This window comes from Lactuca serriola, chromosome 1 (assembly GCF_051521515.1).
Source record: "Lactuca serriola cultivar US96UC23 chromosome 1, Lser_US96UC23_V15, whole genome shotgun sequence".
Classification (NCBI taxonomy): Eukaryota; Viridiplantae; Streptophyta; class Magnoliopsida; order Asterales; family Asteraceae; genus Lactuca; species Lactuca serriola.
Window position 1 is genome coordinate 26,717,384 of NC_136408.1, and position 20,666 is coordinate 26,738,049.

Consider the following 20,666-nt stretch of genomic DNA (forward strand, 5'->3'; position numbering starts at 1 on the left):
AAAAGTTGGTATATACCATTACCAATTTGTACAAACCAAAATTATTGGTAGCCAAACATATTGGTACCAAGTATATTTGATACGGTACTGGTAGCACATTTTGTATACCAACTATAATTGGTACGGTACACAGTTTAGAGAAAAAAGAATCGGTATCGTACCAATTCCACCCCTAATGGTAACCCAAGGCCCAAATTATGGCCTGATCTTCCAAATTGGGCCCAAGACCCATCATGGGCGTAAATCCAAGGAAGCCCATCATGCTAGCCAAACTCCAAAAAACAAGTCTGATGGCCTAACAAGGCCCAAACTTACAAACCCAAGATATGACCCAAAATGAGATCAAGAAGCCCCAAAAGCCCATCTAATGAGTACGTGGGGCATACTCAGCTCGTACGCTAAGCGTACTCTGTCCAAGGTCAGTACACGCAACATAGCAGCTGGGTAGGCCTATCGTACTCCACAAACTACCAAAATCTCACATTAAGCACTTAATCGACTAAGACAAAGTGCCAAAATCTTAAGTATGACTCTATATGGCTACTTATCACGTAAAGTTGGCAACTTTACATGCATGCATGGCTTAGTGGGACTCAAGACCTCAAAAACTGCTTAACAAAGGTGTTAATACATGCATGGGTCAAAATACTCCATAAAGTTTGCATTTTTATAATCATAGGGACTAACTGGAGCTAAGATCTAGTATCTATTACTTCTGGAGTAGATCAAAAGCCTACCTTTAACATAAAAGGCTCAAAATTCCCAAGAAACACCATATAGAAGATCTATCATAAATGGACATAAAGATGTGAGATTTTTACCTCAAAAAGCTTGAAAATGAAAATGTAATCCTGGGTCTACAAGCTCAATGTACTTCTCCTAGGGTTTCTCTTGTTCTTCTTCACCTTAAGACACCAAAATCTCTTTATCAAACTCAAAAACTTTCTAACACACTTAGTGTTTCGTTTTCACGGCAAGGGGAGGTGGAAGCTAGTCTAAAATGTCCAAGAGATGAGTTTAAGACATTTAAATAGGGCACAAACCATAAAAATTAGGGTTTCTCCCCGCCCTGCGTACGCCATGTGTACTCCACGTATGCCCTGCGTATGTGGGTGGAATCCATGACCATTAGAAGGCTAGTACTCTAAACGTACTCATAGAGTATGTCCCGCGTACTAGCAAGGGACCCAAATTGATAACTGGTTATCATTAAGGACTACAAGAGAAACTTACCCAAAACTTGTATGTTACAAATCCGGTGGCAAGTCTTTTATCTGAAAGACTAGGAGTTAAATAAACGTGCAAATATGAAATTCTAGTAAGAATTGCAATAGTAACACGGTAACACAATAATTGTAGGTAATATATGATCATAGCTATAGGGCTAGGTTATTGTATTCCATACATCTATCGTGTGTTCTTAAGCACAATTCTAGACCAATGGATGAACAAAGTTAATGGTCATGATCTGAGGGTCTATGATATTATAATGAGATAATATGTACCATATAAGCACACAAATTTCAACGTAAGAGTATTTTGGACGATTAACTATATCTAAAAAAGAATTTTTTTGTATTTCTAGAGATAATTGTTGATTCAATATTTAATCAAAATATGTCTTCATAAAGTCTAAAATGAATTAAAAACATCAAATTACATTTTAGAAAAAAATTCAAATAGTTCTAAGTTTATATGAGTTATGCGTATTTTAAAACGTAAGACATAATTAAAAAGTAAAAAATGTTGAAACAGAGAAAATACAACATTGATATGTTGTCTTCGGGGGAATGTAGTTGATTCAATATTTAACCAAAATATATCTTTTTATAGTCTAAAATTAATTAAAAAAAAGCAAATTACATGTTCGATACAAAAATCAAGTAATTCTGATTTTATACGAGTGAGTTATGAGTATTTTAAAAAGCAGGATAAAATTAAAAAAAAAAAAAAAAAAAAAAAAAAAAAAAAAAAAAAAACTGATGAAATAGAAAAAATGCAACATTGATATTTTGTCTTTCGAGACATGTATCTGATTCAATATTTAACAAAAATGTCTTTTTAGAGTGTAAAATAAAGTACAAATACCAAATTGAATATTGGGAAAAAAATCAAATAATTTCAATTTTATACGAGGAAGTTATACTTATTTTCAAAGACAGAATTTTAAAAAAAATTGATGAAACAGAAAAACAAAGAAGTAATATATTTGATCCCAAATTCCACAGAGGCATTCCTGATTTTGATTTTTGAACCATGTGTAGTGGCACCGAACCGGTCTTAGAATTGAGACCGAAAATTACTTTTTTTTGCATAAACTATAACTGAACCGTTGGGGAAATACAAGTTCAGTTACAATTCTATGGATAAAAAAATTATTTATATTTTCGTAACTTTTTATTTAAGAAAAATTGAAAACATGAAATAAAAAAAAATGTTCTATATAATGTGTATATAATAATCCTAATGAAAAGATATTATGTAATATTTTAAAAAAATGATACATATGATATAGATGATATTAGAATATTAAAACTTTTTTTTTTTATCATTTTTATATTTTTAACATTTTAGGAAACAAACTATGACCAGAAACATAAATATATATTTCTTTTTTATAACAAAAAAGTTTTGGTATCAAATATACATGACAAGAAACTTGGTCTATTGTTTCATTAAATGTTATGTAACAACGTAAATTTCAAAACGAAATTTTCATTTTTCATCAACCAAGATCACATAAAAATATTTTCAAATATTTCCAATATTTAGTTTTTGAAACACAACATATTCCAAGATCATAAAATCAACTCTCTCTCTCTCTCCAGTGTGTACGAGTCACGCCGACGCCTTCCCACGGCCCTCGCTAGTACCTGAAACACATAACACAACAACTGTAAACATAAATGCTTAGTGAGTTCCCCAAAATACCACCTACAACACATACACCACTCGAGGCTATAACACGACCCTCCGGTCGATGTGTCTTAGCGGGACCCTCCAGTCCCGTAGCTCGTTGGACCCTATGGTCCGGTCATAGCTCGTTGGACCCTCCGATCCGGTCTATAACATCATACAACATACATATATCACATAGCACATAATCTCATACGTAACACATAACACCCTCTGGTCAACACATAATACCACTCTACATAACGTATAGTGAGAAGACTCACCTCAGGTGTCTCGGTAAGTCTCTGACTCGGTAGAAATGTGATCTAGCCTTCGCCTAATAACATAAAGTAAATACTCTCATAAATATAACTATACTCAAACCTTTCTTAACACCCTCAGAAGGGTAAAAGAACATTTTATCCCTCTCTTGGCTTAAAGGCCTCACTGTTGACCAAACCCTAAAAGTCAACAAAAGTCAATGGTCAAACATTGACCTGACTCGTCGAGTGCACTAAGACGACTCAGCGAGTCTACACGTATCCACTGACTCTCTTAGTCCCTCTCTTGGCACGTCGAGTCCTTCCCCTTACTCGACGAGTCACACCTGGCATGAATCGCGGGGCCACCTCGACTCAACTCGCCGAGTCTCAAGAACAACTCGACGAGTTCCGCCTTGAACTCTAGTCCCCCTAACTCTCCTTGAATCACCGAGTTATTTCCCCAACTCGGGAAGTCTACTCACTGAGTGATATACGGGAAACCTTCATCCTACTCGCCGAGTTTGATCTTCGGACTCGGCGAGTTCGTGCCATGCACAAACTCCATAGACCTCCTGAGGTCAGATCTGTTCCTTTAATTCATAGATCTGGCCTTCCCAAGCATGATAATCATGTAAAGTTCAGACCTTGACACTCACATATCATCTTAATGGTCTAACTTGGTGATTTAGCCCCAAAAATGACATCCCAAGCTCATGGCTCCCAAAATTACCCATAAAGCTCTAAGGGGAAAGGTCTCTGGACCTCTTTGGGTCCATATCCAAAGCATAGACTCGAGAAGGGACCAAATGCTCCACTTATCCATCCTCTAAAGGGGTTAGATAACCCTAACACTAAGATTCAACACCAAAACTGAAAAGGGTCCGAACAAATACCTCAATATGAGCTCTATGAACTTAGAAGCTACCAAAATCGCACCTCCTTCAGCCTCCTCTTGCCTTGGTCACTTCTTTCTTGCAAATCTACCAACAAAAAGGATCAAGAATGGCCTCTCCTCCCTCACAAACGCTCTAGATCTATTAGGGTTTCTCTCTGGGGTTTGGTAGCTGCAAATGACGGCCTTAAGGGCCTTTAAATAGGTCCTAAACCCAGGAAATTAGGGTTTCATTAAACAGCGTGGACTTGCCGAGTCCACCCATGAACTCGCCAAGTCCGGCTGTGAACCCGGATACGAATCTGTGACCATACTCGGCGAGTTTAAACACCAACTCGCCGAGTCTCCTCACAACTTTCGAAAATAAAAGAATAACATATTATACCTGGGAATCCGGATGTTACAATTCCCCCCACTAGAATTAGACTTTGCCCTCGAAGTGTCACTCTGCAAACAACTCTGGATGCTGCTCCCGCATCTCACGCTCCGGCTCCCAAGTCAACTCTGACCCTTTCCGATGCTGCCACTGGACCTGCACCAGAGGCAAATCCTTGTTTCTCAAAACCTTGATCTTCCGATCCCTAATCGCCACCGGTCTCTCAACATAATTCAGGCTCGCATCCACCTGAATATCTTCTAATGGCACCACTGTCGACTCGTCGACAATACACTTTCACAGCTGCGACACGTGGAATGTGTCATGAATCTGTCCCAACTTCGCAGGTAACTCCAAACGGTAGGCTACCCTGCCTACCCTCGCGATCACCCTGAAAGGACCAATATATCGGGGCCCCAACTTGCCCCTCTTCCTGAATCGAATCACTCCTTTCCAAGGAGAGACCTTCAGGAGCACGAAGTCACCGACCTGAAACTCGAGCTCGGACCGGCGTCTGTCCGCATAACTCTTCTGACGACTCTGAGCGGTCAACAACCTCTGTCTGACCTGCTGAATCTGTTCTGTCGTCTAAAGTACAATCTCGGTACTACCCATCACATGCTGCCCTACTTCTCCCCAGCAAGGGGGTCCGACACCTCCTCTCATACAACAGCTCAAAGGGCGGCATACCAATGCTCGAATGATGGTTGTTGTTGTAGGAAAACTCTGCCAAGGGAAAATACGTGTCCCAACTCCCGCTGAAATCCAACACATATGCTCGGAGCATGTCCTCGAGCGTCTGAATCGTCCGCTCACTCTGCCCGTCAGTCTGTGGGTGGTATGCGGTACTAAAATGCAGTTTCGTACCCAATTCCTCATGAAACTTCTTCCAGAACCTGGAAGTGAAACGTACATCTCGATCTGAGACAATCGAGATCGACACTCCATGCCGTGATACCACGTCTCTCACGTACATCTCTGCCAACCTCTCCGCGGAAGAGCTCTCACTGATAGCCAGGAAGTGAGCGCTCTTTGTCAATCTGTCCATAATCACCGAAATTGCATCGACACCCCTCGCAGTCCTTGGCAATTTGGTGATGAAATCCATGGTAATATGTTCCCATTTCCACTCGGGAATCTCTAACGGCTGCAACTTACCATGTGGACGCTGGTGCTCGGCCTTAACCCTGCAACAGGTCAAGCATCTCTCTACAAACCATGCGACATCCCTCTTCATACAGGGCCACCAATACTCCCTTTTCAGGTCCAAACACATCTTAGTGGCCCCGGGATGGATCGAGAATTTCGATCGACAAGCCTCTTCCATCAAAATGGTACGCGTTCCGCCCACAGACGGTACCTAAATCTGACCCTGAAATGTCATAAGTCCTCGGCTATCGGTAACGAATTCCGACACCAGCCCGACAACTCGCTCTCTCTTCTGGCTTTCTGGCCTCACAACCTCAGCCTGGGCCCCACGAATAGCATGCAACACCGGAGTCATCACTGTCAATCTCAAACAAACATCTCGTATCGGGGCGCCCTCCGCCCTACGACTCAGTTCATCGGCTACAACATTAGCCTTGCCCGGGTGGTACAAGATCTCACAATCATAATCCTTGACCACATCCAACCACCTCCTCTGGCGCATATTCAGGTTGGGCTGATCCATCAAATACTTCAAGCCCTTGTGGTCCGTGTATATCATACACCGAACCCTATACAGATAATTTCGCCAGATCTTGAGGGCGAACACTACCGCTCCTAATTCCAAATCATGAGTGGGATATCTCGACTCATGAGGCTTAAGCTGCCTCGATGCATATGTTATCACATGACCCCTCTGCATAAGCACCACTCCCAATCCGGATATCGATGCATCACAATATACCACAAAATCCTCCATCCCTTCCGGAAGGGCTAATACTAGGGCTTCGCATAATTTCTGGCGAAGTGTCTCGAACGAGGTCTGCTGCTCCGGACCCCAAGAAAATGCAGCACCCTTTCGGGTCAACTTGGTGAGTGGCACGGCGATCTTGGAGAAATCCTTCATAAATCTCCGATAATAGCCGGCCAAACCCTGAAAGCTCCTAATCTCGGTAGGTGATCTCGACACCTCCCACCTCATGACCGTCTCAATCTTGGCCGGATCGACCAATATCCCATTCTGTTTAATGAGATGCCCCAAAAACTGAACCTCTCGTAACCAGAACTCACATTTGGAGAACTTCGCATAAAGCCTCTCCGATCTGGGAACTGCGAGGATCTTCCTCAAATGCTCCTCATGCTGCTCTCTGGATCTCGAATACACCAATATGTCGTCGATGAACACGATCACTGAGCGATCCAACATCGGTCTGCACACTCTGTTCATGAGATCCATGAACACCGCCAGCGTGTTAGTGAGTCCGAAAGGCATCACCACGAACTTGTAATCCCCATAATGAGTCCGGAATGCTGTCTTCTGGACGTCCTCATCTCGCACCCTCACCTGATGATACCCAGACCTCAAATCGATCTTGGAGAACCAAGATGCCCCCTGCAAATGATCGAACAAATCGTCGATCGTCGGCAACGGGTAACGGTTCTTGACCATTAGCTTGTGCAACTCCCGGTAATCAATGCACATCCGGTGTGAACCATCCTTCTTCTTGACAAAAAGGATAGGCGCCCATGGCGAACTGCTCGGCCAAATAAACCCCTTCCCCAGCAGCTCCTGGAGCTGTGAGGATAACTCTTGCATCTCTGGAGGCGCAAGGCGATAAGGCGCCTTGGCGATAGGCCCAGCTCCCGGAACCAAATTGATACTGAACTCTACCTGCCTCTCCGGAGGCACACCCGACAACTCCTCTGGAAACACATCCGGAAACTCGCGCACTATCGGGACTTCTCAATTGACTTCGGTCTCTCTGAATCAACCCTCGCATCCATCACATATGCCACAAATCCCCTACAGCCTTGCTGTAGACTCTGTCTCGCTCTGGCGGCCGAACAATATGCTGACCCAGCACGTGTACCCTCGTCGTAGACCGTAAGAACTCCCCCACTAGGGTCTCGAATCGTCACCAATTGACGCTCGCAGTCTATCACAGCTCCATATCGGCTCAACCAATCCATACCCACTATAACACACACATCCCCCATCGCAATCGGGACTAGATCTATCGGAAACTCCACACCGAAGATCTCAAGGACACATCCTCGAATCACATCTTAAGCATACACTACTCGCTCATCAGCTATGGAAACTCGTAGAGGTCGGTCCAACGCCTCTCGACGAATACTAATGTGCTGACTAAATGCTACAGAAACAAACGACCGACTCGCACCCGAGTCAAATAATACCAAAGCAGGCACAAGTTTCACAAGAAACGTACCTACGCACATCATCATATAAGCATAATAACTCAAATCAAATAAAAGATGAATATAAAATACATACCATCCACAACATCGGGCGCCGCGCGGACCTCCTCCGCAGTCAACTGAAATGCTCTCCCACGAGCCTTCGGGGCCTCGGCCTTCACCGGCCGAACCTCGGTAGCCCTAGCAGTAGGCGCAGATCCCTGCGCTGACCCCTGAAGTAGCTGAGGGCACTCAACCTTCCGATGGCCGGTCTGGTTACAATGAAAGCAAACCGAAAATCCTTTGGGGCAATCCCTCGCGATATGCCCCTCCTTCCCGCACTTGTAGCATACTCCAGCCCTGCAAGACCCCTTGTGACTCTTGCCGCACTTCCCACAAGTGCGGCCCTTCGCGCCTCCAGATCTCGAATCAGTGGGTCTAGCCCGCTTGGCTGCCGACTGAGACTGAGACGGTCGCCGATCCGCCCTCTGTAACTCGGCCTCCTCCCTGTCCTGAGTCTCCAACTCAATCTCCCTCTTCCAGGCATTTTCCTGGAGCTCAGCAAATGTCCGGTAAGTCGAGTTCGCCATGAACTCCCGAATATCTCTCCTCAGAACACTCAGATAATGGCTCATACGAGCCTGCTCAGAGGACACCTGCTCAGGGCAAAACATCGCCCTCTCATAAAACTTCATGGTGATCACTGCCACAGAATCAGTACCCTGTTTGAGGGTCAAGAACTCCTGAATCAACCGTTCCCTCTCCACCGGGGGAACATACTCGTCTCTGAACATAGCGGTGAACCTCTCCCAGGTCACCTCAGAAATCTCCGCCAAAGTGAAGTTCGCCGTCACGAACTTCCACCAATCCTTCGCTCCCAAGCGGAGCTGGTTCAGAGCGAACCGTACCCTCAAGTGATCTGGACAAGAACACATATAGAAACATCCATCGATGTCATAGATCCATCTCATCGCATCAATCGGGTCCTGCGTCCCATCGAACTCTGGTGGCTTCGTGTTGCTGAACTCCCGAAACAACAACGAGTCACCTCCCTGATGTCTGGCAGCAGCAACAACAGCAGTAGCTGCAGCTACCGCAGCCTCATTCAATTCTGCATACCGCTCATCAAAGGTCTCAATCAATTTGGTCTTGATGTCCCCAAACATCTCAGGAATCTTAGCCCAGATGGCAGCACACACATCCTCATGAATCAATTGACGGATCTCCTTGTCGCTGACACCATTGCTCTCAGGTGTGTGTCGAGTCCCGACCATGATGCCTCTGAAATACAACAATAAATATCAGATACTCAATTGAGCATACTCATACTCGATGACGCAACCCTACTCGTCATCCGCTGTCCAAAAGATTCTTACTTGGAATGCCCACTGATCCGGTGTCTTCAGTAGTACGGGCCCAATACTACTGACCACACCGCATCAACATTCACTCCAAGTCCTCCTCCTTGGATCCTGGATTACAAGTACTCTACTCTCATTATGCATTGGCTACCCTCCGATAGGCCTCTCGTGATCTCCTAACTGCTATCTACTCGCTCTCAAAGCATCTCAGCAGCAGAAATCTCCTAGGCTAAGGCATCACAAATCAGGCCACTCTAGTCCTTATATGTAAACCTAGCCTACTCTAGCATACAGAATGTAACATAACATATCTCATAACACATAATGTAAGGGTACTTTTGGGGATTCACCGTTCGGGCGCTGGCTGATCGTACACACGGTTCTGCTCTGTTTGTTTCAAAACTCTTTTTACTCTTTTCAAAAATTTTACTTCATTATCAAAATTTTCCTCAAATCCTTAGTTTGAGTTCAGATACGCCCGAAGATGTATCCGAATCCCTCAAACCAAGGCTCTGATACCAACTTGTAACAACGTAAATTTCAAAACAAATTTTTCAGTTTTCATCAACCAAGATCACATAAAAACATTTTCAAATATTTCCAATATTTAGTTTTTGAAACACAACATATCCCAAGATCATAAAATCAACTCTCTCTCTCTCCAGTGTGTACAAGTCACGCCGGCGCCTTCCCACGACCCTCGCTAGTACCTGAAACACATAACACAACAACTGTAAGCATAATTGCTTAGTGAGTTCCCCAAAATACCTCTTACAACACATACGCCACTCGAGGCTATAACACGACCCTCCGGTCGATGTGTCTTAGCGGGACCCTCCAGTCCCGTAGCTCGTTGAACCCTATGGTCCGGTCATAGCTCGTTGGACCCTCCGATCCGGTCTATAACATCATACAACATACATATATCACATAGCACATAATCTCATACGTAACACATAACACCCTCTGGTCAACACATAATACCACTCTACATAACGTATAGTGAGAAGACTCACCTCAGGTGTCTCGGTAAGTCTCTGACTCGGTAGAAATGTGATCTAGCCTTCGCCTAATAACATAAAGTAAATACTCTCATAAATATAACTGATGTGTGTAAAATGCACTTGTTTTATTCATACTTTTTATTAATAAATTTAGCACACAAAGGCAGTGAACCTGTCTTTTAGTGGTATAGTTGAATAAGTAGGGTATCGAACTCAAGGAATGGAAAATTAAACTAATGGCTAATTTTAACTAAACAATTAATGAGAGTAAAAAGGTTTTTCTCTAGTTTTGCAAGACTAGAAACTTAAACACACCATAAAACACTTAATTAACTAAGTAACTAAAGCAAACAACTAATTCACCAAATTTGATAAAGATGTTTCTATTTAGGTTCAACCAATTCACTCCTATGGTTATTTTTTATTTATGATAGATTAATTGCTATTGGCTACCAACTATAGTGGTTAGGTTCATGTTCGTTACTCCTAACCCTTAGACAATCAATTAATTTAAGCGGTGATCAAGTGTTTAAACTAATTAATTCCCTAGATTAATGATTTGGATTAAATAAGATTTGTAGTGGTTAATCAAATTAATAGTTCAATTAACCTCTTGTTTGTTGGTTTCTCAAACAAGCTCACACATTAATCTACCTATTTCCTTGTTAATCTTAGTTTGATATTCATCATTCCTAAGCATATGATTAAGTGTTCACATAGACATATGAGGCTAACAAATAAGAGATGTTCATGCAACTTAATTGTCTTCCAATTAACAGAAAATAGTTGTGATTAATGCATAAGGTTCTTTAACAAACTTAATTTAATAAATCACCAATAAACAATCAACCAAAAGCTAAGAATTAAACCATAGGAGTTCCTTGGTATTCTCTAAACAGAAACAAAAACGTATTTAGCTCATAGTTGCAGTAAAAACAAACACAAAAACAAGTTTAACTAGATTAAACATACTTAATTCCTAAAGCTAAGTGGAATGATTAACCTAGTTGCTTTAATTCTTCAAAAGGTTGAAGATTAGAGTTCCTCAGCGCCTTCAAGGGTTCTTAATCGCATATGGATCTTCAAAAAATGCCAGAAAAGTAGTCCCATCGGATAAAGGCTCGGTTTTTATAGCTATCTCAAAACAGGGTGTACTCGGTGAGTAGCAGACCCAACTCGCCGAGTAGGCTCGTAGTTATCCGTCTTAAATCAGGAGTCGTGGCTTATCTTTTGGAATATTCTAATGGACTCGCCAAGTAGGCTCGTGTACTCGCCGAGTAGGTAAGCTTTTTTCCCTCAATCTTCATTCTTTGGTCTCTAATTGCTTTCCCTTGTTCCCTTTCACTCCCAAGCATGTCTTTTGGACTGAAAACAAAATTTAAACAATATTAAGTACCTTTTGTCCATATTATTCACATAATTAGTTGAAAATGAATAAAAATGTATGCTAAATAATTAACTAATTATGCACATATCAAAATACCCCACACTTGACTTTTGCTTGCCCCCAAGCAAAACTGAATTTTAAACATATTAGAATCACATATGACAATTCCAATCTAACCTAACCATTATGCCAAGACCGCAACGCATGCATTTGTGTCTAAAATTGTCCTAAGTACCCCCATACTCCAAATACTCACAATCCTCATAAACATTCGCCCACTCACCCCGAACTATGCTCATTTTATGCAACCTCCGAATCCATCCGCATAAAACCTCTTACCCTCAAGGTATTTTTAGTTGAGCAACCCAAGCATACATAATCTAGAATAACAACTTTTCGATACCAGTATGGAGCTCTTTTGAATTCTTCACTTTATTGATAATTTGATCTTTGATCTCTTTGAATTCACCACCTTTATTGTTTGATTTTTGGTATCTTCAACTTTTTGAATTTCTTGGAATTTTGATCTTTTGATCTTCACTTTATTTGCTCCAAAATTCGTCAACTTTTCTTGCAATTCTCTCTCTCTCTCTCTCTCTCTCTCTTTTATTTTTTATTTAAATGTACCTCACTTTTTTCACTCAAAAACCTACATGCTTAAGCAGGGGCGCTCAACCTCAACCTTTATTGGCTAACGATAATAATTTTCCTGGATACATTTCAGGTTTAGGCTGCTAAACATATTGCATACCTCAGGCTGAGCAGGGTCGTGTTTTTGTCCCATGATTTCACTGGAATAAGGAAGCCACAAATGCACTAGAACGTGTATAGGCTCAACTAAACATTTGGGTTTTCATGCAATCATCAACACAATTCTAACATGGAATCCTAATTTGCTTTTACCAAAATTTTCTAAATTAAGTCCTAAGTAATATTTTTGGTATGCAAAAAAAAATTAATTAGCCTAAATTAAGTTTCTAAATTTTCTAATATGTGACCAACCCCCTACCCTGCACTTATTTTATGCAATGCCCTCATTACATATTATGCAAAAATAAAAATGCAAATATAGAGAGAATTGGAACAAACTCCCCTGGGGTAGCAGTCAATAGGTTGATACTCTTCTCTTCAGCTCCATCTTCACTTGACTTTAGCCATGGGAACAGCTCATCCATGTCTTGGGTGTCATGCGTCTCGTGTGGTTGATAGCTCGAAAATTTCACGGAACAAGCTTGTTAGAAAATCTCCAATGACAATTCCTCACAAAAAGTGGGTAAATGCTGCAGTGAAAGTGCTCAAAGCGGTCTTGGAAATCGAAAATTGCCAGTCTACTCGGCGAGTAGTGACGTGTACTCAGCGAGTATCTCTTGACTTGGAACTATATCGTGTAATATCCCTTGTACTCGCCGAGTAGAATTTGTGCACTCGGCGAGTAGGCGTTGTATTGCCAAAACTGATCCAGCTCATGGTCCTTTTAACTCAGGTTTTGAAATAGGAAATTTCACTGACCCTCACCCTAAATCCTTCAGCATCAACACTCTCCATTACTCTCGACTCTAACGGACTCAATCCTAGGGACAAAACTTTGTACTCTTCGTGAACATCTCTCATTCCTTACTTGACCCTCAACAATTTAGTATGCTTCCTAACCTTCCATTCCTGAAAAATAAACAACTAAAAGTGAAATTAATAACCATCCCAACAAAAATAAAAATCATCCAAGTGTTTAACAATTGTTCAAAACATAACATCATAAAAACACAAAACATAAAAGAAAACTCTTCAATCTTCATCTTCCATATCGGCTCCTCCCGCGCCACTTCCTCCTTCTCTATTTCTTCTCCTCATTCTCTCGTCCCAACTCATAATGTATGGATAGCTGGGTCCGAGTCTTGGGGTAATGTTCATCTGTTGGAAGAGGTATTCAAAAGATTGATTATTATAATTCACCCCTCGTCCAATGTCGTCCAAGTAGCGTCGGTACTCCAATTGGTTCCATCCATCGTTGCCCTCTTCCACCGGAATAACCGGTGGGTCTTCTCGTACCCGCTCACTACGTTGTCGGACCCGCCTTCCCGGCTCCTCGGGGATTGCCGGATCGTCTTCATGTGGAATGGAGAATGAATCACCAAACTTCTCAACTATCTGTGCCCTCCTATATAGTGAAGTGTTGAATGGTGGAGGGTGGATAACCGTGAGTGCCCTAGCTTGTTGCAAATCTAGGACCCCAAACGACTTGGCCAACCTAGTAACAAACATGCCTCCATTGATTTTGAAGTTGACTTTTTCCTTAACCGCCCCTTCAGCAAGGAATTTGGAAATGCAATAGGGGAGATTGCAGAAAGCGTCGGGAGTAATAATACTCCATAGATAGAAGATATCAAGGGTTGGGACCTTGTCCCAATCCTTCCGCATGTTGATGGTGCTAGCCACGAAGCGGTGAATAACGCGATGGATTGGCGAGCGAATGTGGCCCTCCTGAGCGGTGGAAGGAATATACACCCGGATGGCAATCGTGTTCCACCATGTAGAGGCTACCACTGCCTCGGGAAGTTCCTTATGGCAGTTTTCCAGAAAAGCTTCAAAGTCTTCAGACATCATTGTGCTCTGGTCATAAATCCCCAGCCTCCAAGAAAACTCAGCAATGGTGCATTGTCGCAGCTTCCTGCCCAAAGAAAAAGAAATTGTGTTGGGGTTGTAATACTCACTACCACCTCGGAATGAGATGGTAGCAAAAAATTCCCAACACAGCTCGGCATATACAGGCTCTTGTATCTTGAATAATTGTAACCAACCATCACATGTGATGGTGGTATACCCCAAACTGCACTCCTTCAACAAGTAAGGTGTGAGCTCCTCCTCCAATCCCACATTTCCCAACCACTCCTAGTCAACATCGTTGGGTAAATGGATTTCCTTTTGTTTGAGCGCCTCTAATCTGTTTTTGGCCCTAGCTTGTGATGACTTGGAAGTGATTTGTTGAAATGAAAGCCACGGGATATCACTTTGGCTCCCCCACGAGAAGACTGCCTCCTTCTGGCCATGATACATGCATAAAAACATCAAAATCACACAAATAAACAATACCCTGTAATTAAAAACGAAAAAATCAGGTCTGAATAGTCATATACTCGCCGAGTACACGACCTTCTCGGCGAGTAGGATGAAAATCAGGAACCGTTTGGTGTCGGTCATATATAGGCTGTCCAAAACTCCAAATTCTTCCCAGGGGTTTGATGTAATGAGTTATCTAACCATAAATCCAAAAGAAATTCCTCCTAACATTACCTAATTCATGGCTAAATTAAAACCCTAGAATTTGAGGAAACCCCCAAATCTGAAATTAAGCAAAATAGGGGAAAATTTATGATAAAGATTGAACATTTGATGAGTTTTAAGTGTAAAGATGTTACCTTTTTCTTTGAAAGATGAAGATTAAGTGGAAAATTGAAGAGATTTGAAGAAATCGCAAGAAATCGCAGGGATGCTTGAGGACACGCTGTGCACGGCGAGTATGGGGGTTAAATGGGTGAAAACCCTCTTTTTACAGATTTATATCTCATCCGTGTGAGTTGACTACTCGCCGAGTAGAAAGGTTCTACTCGCCGAATAGAAATGCCTTTACGCGTTTTGTAGGGTTACTCGGGCAGGTACTCGCCGAGTATACGCTCCTACTCGGCGAGTAATCCTTGCAGTTTGGAAAAAATTTTAATGTTTTGAAATTTTAATGTATTTTTTTTCATTCTTTTAGCCACCCACCCCACACTCTAGGCATTGCTTGCCCTCAAGCAATTATATTCTCAGAAGAAGACGAATGAAAAAGATAAAAATAAAATAAAATAAAAGGAAAGAAAATGCAAACTTGAGACTCGGGTTGCCTGCACTTCTTTTTAAGGAGTCATTAGCTGGACTCCTCCCCTTCTACGTGGTTGCAATCCCTTCCAACAACAGCAACTCATCCATTCCTTCATTCCGGGGGACTCCTTTTTCATACTTTTTGACCCTATGACCATTGACCTTGAAAGGTGTTCCATCTCTTGACAACAACTCTATAGCACCATGTGGAAACACCGTCTTCACCAGAAAAAGACCATCCCATCTTGACTTGAGTTTTCCCGAGAAAAGCTTTAGTCGTGAATTAAAGAGCAACACTTTTTGGCTTTCATGAAATTGTTTATTTTCTTTAATCCTTTTGTCATGCCACATCTTGGTCTTCTCTTTATAAAGCCATGAACTAGAGTATGCATCATTCCTCAGCTCCTCAAGAGCATTCATTTGCATCAACCGGTTGTTCTTGAGTTCCTTCATATCGAAGTTACACATCTTTAAGGTTCAAAACGCCTTATGCTCTATGTCTACCGGGAAATGGCATTGCTTTCCATAAACTAACCTATATGGTGTAGTACCAATAGGTGTTTTGAAAGTTGTACAAAAAGCCCAAAGTGCATCATCTAGCTTATCCGACCATTCCTTGCGATTGCTCCCCACCGATTTCTCCAACATTTGCTTTAACGTTCGATTTGTCACCTCGGTTTGTCCACTAGTTTATGGATGGTAGGATGTGGAAAACTTATGGGTTACCCCATATTTCTTTAACACCTTCTCCAATTGGTCATTGGCAAAATGTGTGCCTCGGTCACTTATAAGAGCTTTCGGGACTCCAAATCGTGAAAATAATTTCTTCAAAAACCGCACCACCACCCGACCGTCATTTGTTGGTAACGCTTGTGCCTCCGCCCATTTGGATACATAATCCACCGCCACTAATATGTATTTGTTTTCTTTAGACATGGGAAATGGTCCCATGAAGTCGATTCCCCACACATCAAACACCTCGCACACTTGGATACTATGTTGTGGCATTTCATTTCGAGATGAAATGTTTCCCACTCTTTGACAAGCATCACATTCTTTGACAAATTGGGCTGCATCTTTAAAAATTATGGGACAATACAACCTAATGTCAAAGATCTTCTTTGCAGTGTAGTGTGATCCATGATGTCCACCCGTGGGCCCGCTATGACAATGCTCTAATATATTCCGGATTTCATTCCCGAACACGCATCTTCGTATGATCCCATCCGCGCAGCTTCGGAAAAGATATGGTTCATCCCAAAAGTAATATTTTATCTTGGAAAAGAATTTCTTCCTTTCTTGACTTGTGAGATCTTTTGGGATGTAACTGCTAGCTAACTAGTTAACTATATTTGCAAACCATGGTTCTTCTCCCACGGCCACCATAATATACTCGTCCGGAAAATTATCGCCAACTCTATCTTCATGCAATTGCGGGTTTTCAAGCCTTGACAAGTGGTTAGCTACTACATTCTCCATTCCCTTCTTGTCTCGTATCTCTATGTCAAACTCTTGAAGAAGTAGCACCCATCGTATCAGTCTTGGCTTCGCATCCAGTTTGGCAAACAAATAATTGATAGCCGAGTGGTCAGTAAAAACAGTAGTTTTGGATAAAACCAAGTAAGGGCGGAATTTGTCAAAGGCATACAACACAGCTAATAATTCTTTTTCAGTGGTGGTGTAATTCTCTTGGGCTGGATTTAGAGTCTTGCTAGCATAATATATGGGTCGAAAGTGCTTATCAACCCTTTGACCAAGGACAACTCCTAATGCAAAGTCACTAGCATCACACATAATCTCAAAGGGTAAACTCCAATTTGGTGCAACAATGATCGGGGCATTAGTTAATTTTTCCTTTAAAAATTCAAATGCCTCTAAACACTCTTTAGTAAAATTAAATGGTGTGTCTTTTAATAATAATTGTGTTAAAGGTCTAGTTATTTTGGAAAAATCTTTTATGAAACGCCGGTAAAAACTCGCGTGTCCTAGAAAACTTCTAATGCCTTTCACATTAGTTGGTGGGGGTAATTTGGCAATGGTGCCAATCTTTGCCCTATCCACTTCAATTCCCATTTTGGAAACCTTGTGGCCCAAAACTATACCCTCCTTGACCATAAAGTGACATTTCTCCCAATTGAGGACCAAGTCGGTTTTTTCACACCTAGCAAGCATTAAGTCAAGATTTGTGAAACAATCATGGAAAGAAGACCCAAAAACGGAAAAGTCATCCATAAAAACTTCCATGAAATTTTCCACCATATCGTAGAATATGGCTTTCATACACCTTTGAAAAGTCGCGGGTGCATTGCATAGCCCAAAGGGCATGCGTCTATAAGCAAAAGTCCCACTTGGGCAAGTAAATGTGGTCTTTTCTTGGTCCATTGGGTCTATGGGTATTTGGAAATAACCCGAGAATCCGTCTAGAAAGCAATAGTAACTATGGCCCGATAGTCTTTCTAACATTTGATCAATAAAAGGTAAGGGAAAGTGGTCTTTACGAGTGGCATCGTTTAACTTTCGATAATCGATGCACACTCTCCAACCGGTTACCGTTCGTGTCGGAATTAGCTCGTTCTTTTCGTTGGTTATGACCGTCATCCCTCCTTTCTTGGGCACCACTTGGACCGGTCTCACCCACGGACTGTCGAAAATGGAATAGATAATTCCCGCATCTAAGAGTTTAACCACTTCCTTCTTGACTACTTCTTGCATATTTGGGTTTAACCTTCTTTGGTGCTGTACAACCGGCTTTGCTCCTTCTTCCATATTGATCTTGTGGGAGCAATAATATGGTCTTATTCCCTTGATGTTGGTGATGCTCCATGCTATGTCCCGCTTCCGCTTCTTTAACACTTGCACGAGCTCTTCCTCTTCAGAATTGGACAGGTCAGCGACTATGATTACAGGCTTTTGGTTGCCTTCTTCTAGGAAAGCATACTCCAAATGTTCTGGTAAACTTTTGAGCTCAGATTTTTGGTTCTGACTGTTGGACTCACCGAGTGCAGGTAGGGTACTCGGCGAGTTTGTGGCTGTATTCACGACTTCTGCCTTTTCTAAGGAGGAACTCGGCGAGTAGATCGGTCCTACTCGGCGAGTAGGACTGTCAGTTTGCTTCACCAATTCTTCATAATCAGCTTCTTCCAGTAGTCTTTCAATTTCCATTAAGTATTTTTCTGGATCAAATTCTTCATCATCAGTTGTGAACTTGCTGGAATCTTCACTTATGCATTCCTCCAATAATTCGTCAAGCATATCAATTGAGAATGTCGTGTCGTCACTGTTCCTTGAATACTTCATAGCTTGGTCTACCCCAAATGTGACTGAATCTTCTCCTACTCGCAAGGTGAGCTTCGAGTCCCTCATGTCTACTATAGCACTTGCCGTGTTGAGGAAGGGCCTTCCAAGGATGATTGGAACTTATGGATCCGCCTCCATGTCTAGAATGATGAAATCAGCGGGAAAGACGAATTTGTCCACCTTGACTAGTAAGTCTTCGCATATGCCTCTTGGGAAGGTGACTGTCTTGTTTGCCAAGTGAATGGCCATGCGAATTGGCCTTGGTTCCAGGAGATCCAGCTTCTTAAAGAATGAGTATGACATTAGGTTCACACTTGCTCCCGAATCAGCTAAGGCATGAATAACAGCCAAGTTGCCAAATTGGCAAGGTAAAGTTAAACTCCCTGGGTCACCCTTCTTCTTTGGTAGCTTATTTAGCATAGCAGCTGAACAGTTTTCATTGCGGACTACCTTCTTCACTTCTTCCATCTTCCTTCTATTAGTGAGAAGTTCTTTAAGGAACTTTGCATATTTGGGCATTTTCATGACGGCTTCAATGAAGGGTATGTTAATTTGAAGAGTCTTGATATGATTTAGAAACTTCTGGTACCCCTCTTCCTGCTTCTCTTTTATAGCTCTGGCTGGGTATGGCATTGGAGGCTGAAACAGCTTTTCAGCAGGGGTCTGGTTTTTCGGATTTGGTAGTGTACTCGCTGAGTCCATACGTAGTACTCGGCGAGTAGGGCTGTCAGATTGTAAGTTTTGCTCTTCTGCTTGATTTTCTACCTCCTCCTTCTGTGATTCCTTGGATTCCTCAGTCTGAATAGGTGCCAGGGGAGTGATTATCTTCCCACTTCTTGTTGTAACTATGTTTATGTGTGCGCCTCGTGGGTTATTTTCAGTTTTGCTAGGAAGTTCGCTCGGTGACCTTTGGTTGATTTGTTGAGCAAGTTGCCCAAGCTGTGTTTCTATATTGTGGATAGATGCTTGCTGGTTTCTAAGCATGGTCCTTGTTTCTTGAATTGCAGCATCATGATCACTATGTCTTTTTTCTGAAGCAGCTACAAATTTGGTGAGCATTTCTTCCAAGCTTGGCTTTCTCTCTTGCACCGGCTCCTCGTTTTGGTAGAACCCTCTCCCTTTTTGCCTAAACCTTTCCTCATTGGCTTTCTTGTACTCTTCATAAGGGAGCCACTCTTTCTTTTGTTTGCGCCAGTCTTCATCATATCGGTCTCCATTTGAGTAACAAACTTGCACCTTCTTGTTGCCATTCTCGTCTAAATCACAGTCTCTAGTAAGGTGAGGCCCATTGCAGTTTTCATAACCCACCCGAATAGCATGGATCGTTTGATCCATTTTATCCATCCTCCTATCCATGGTTTTTAGCATAGCCGTGACCACGGATAAGTCTTCAGTAGCTGCATAAGCGGCTCCCTTAGTGACATCATGTCTAGGGTTGTGGTATTCTCTAGAGTGTTTAGAGAATTCTTCAATCAATTCTTTGATCACCGGGGGCGGCTTCTTTGTGAGCGGGCCTTGCGAGTCTAGTAACTGCCTGGTTGTGACATTGACTCCATCATAGAAGATGGAGACTTCTTGCTGGTTGTTTAGGTCATGGTGTGGGCAGTTTCTTAGTAAGCTCTTGTACCTCTCCCATGCTTCATATAGCGACTCTCCAGCTTGTTGTTCAAAGTTAGCAATGGCCTTCTTCAACCTGGCTATCTTAGAAGGTGGGCAAAAGTGATCAATGAATTCTTCTTTCATCTTGGCCCATGTGGTGACTGATCCGGGGGGAAGTGACTTGAGCCAGTCTTTTGCAGCACCTTTGAATGTCACCGGAAGCATACGAAGTAGCTGAGTCTCGTAAGGCACATTTGGAACATTGAATTAATCAGCGACATCATTGACTTCATCCAAATGCTTGTAGGCATCTTCATGGTCTTTTCCATAAAAAGGTATTTCTTTAAGTAAAGCTAGTATATGACCCTTTAGCTCGAAAGTAGCAGTCGCGG

The 20,666-nt window shown here is 42.2% G+C and overlaps 1 non-coding gene across 1 annotated transcript; it reads left to right on the forward strand.

Annotated features, from left to right (window-relative positions):
- Window positions 1–20,263: 20,263 nt before the first annotated feature.
- LOC145080684 (small nucleolar RNA R71) lies at window positions 20,264–20,370 on the forward strand. Its single transcript, XR_013695275.1, has one exon. It is a non-coding gene; the product is annotated as a small nucleolar RNA R71 (small nucleolar RNA).
- The last annotated feature ends 296 nt before the right edge of the window (window positions 20,371–20,666 follow it).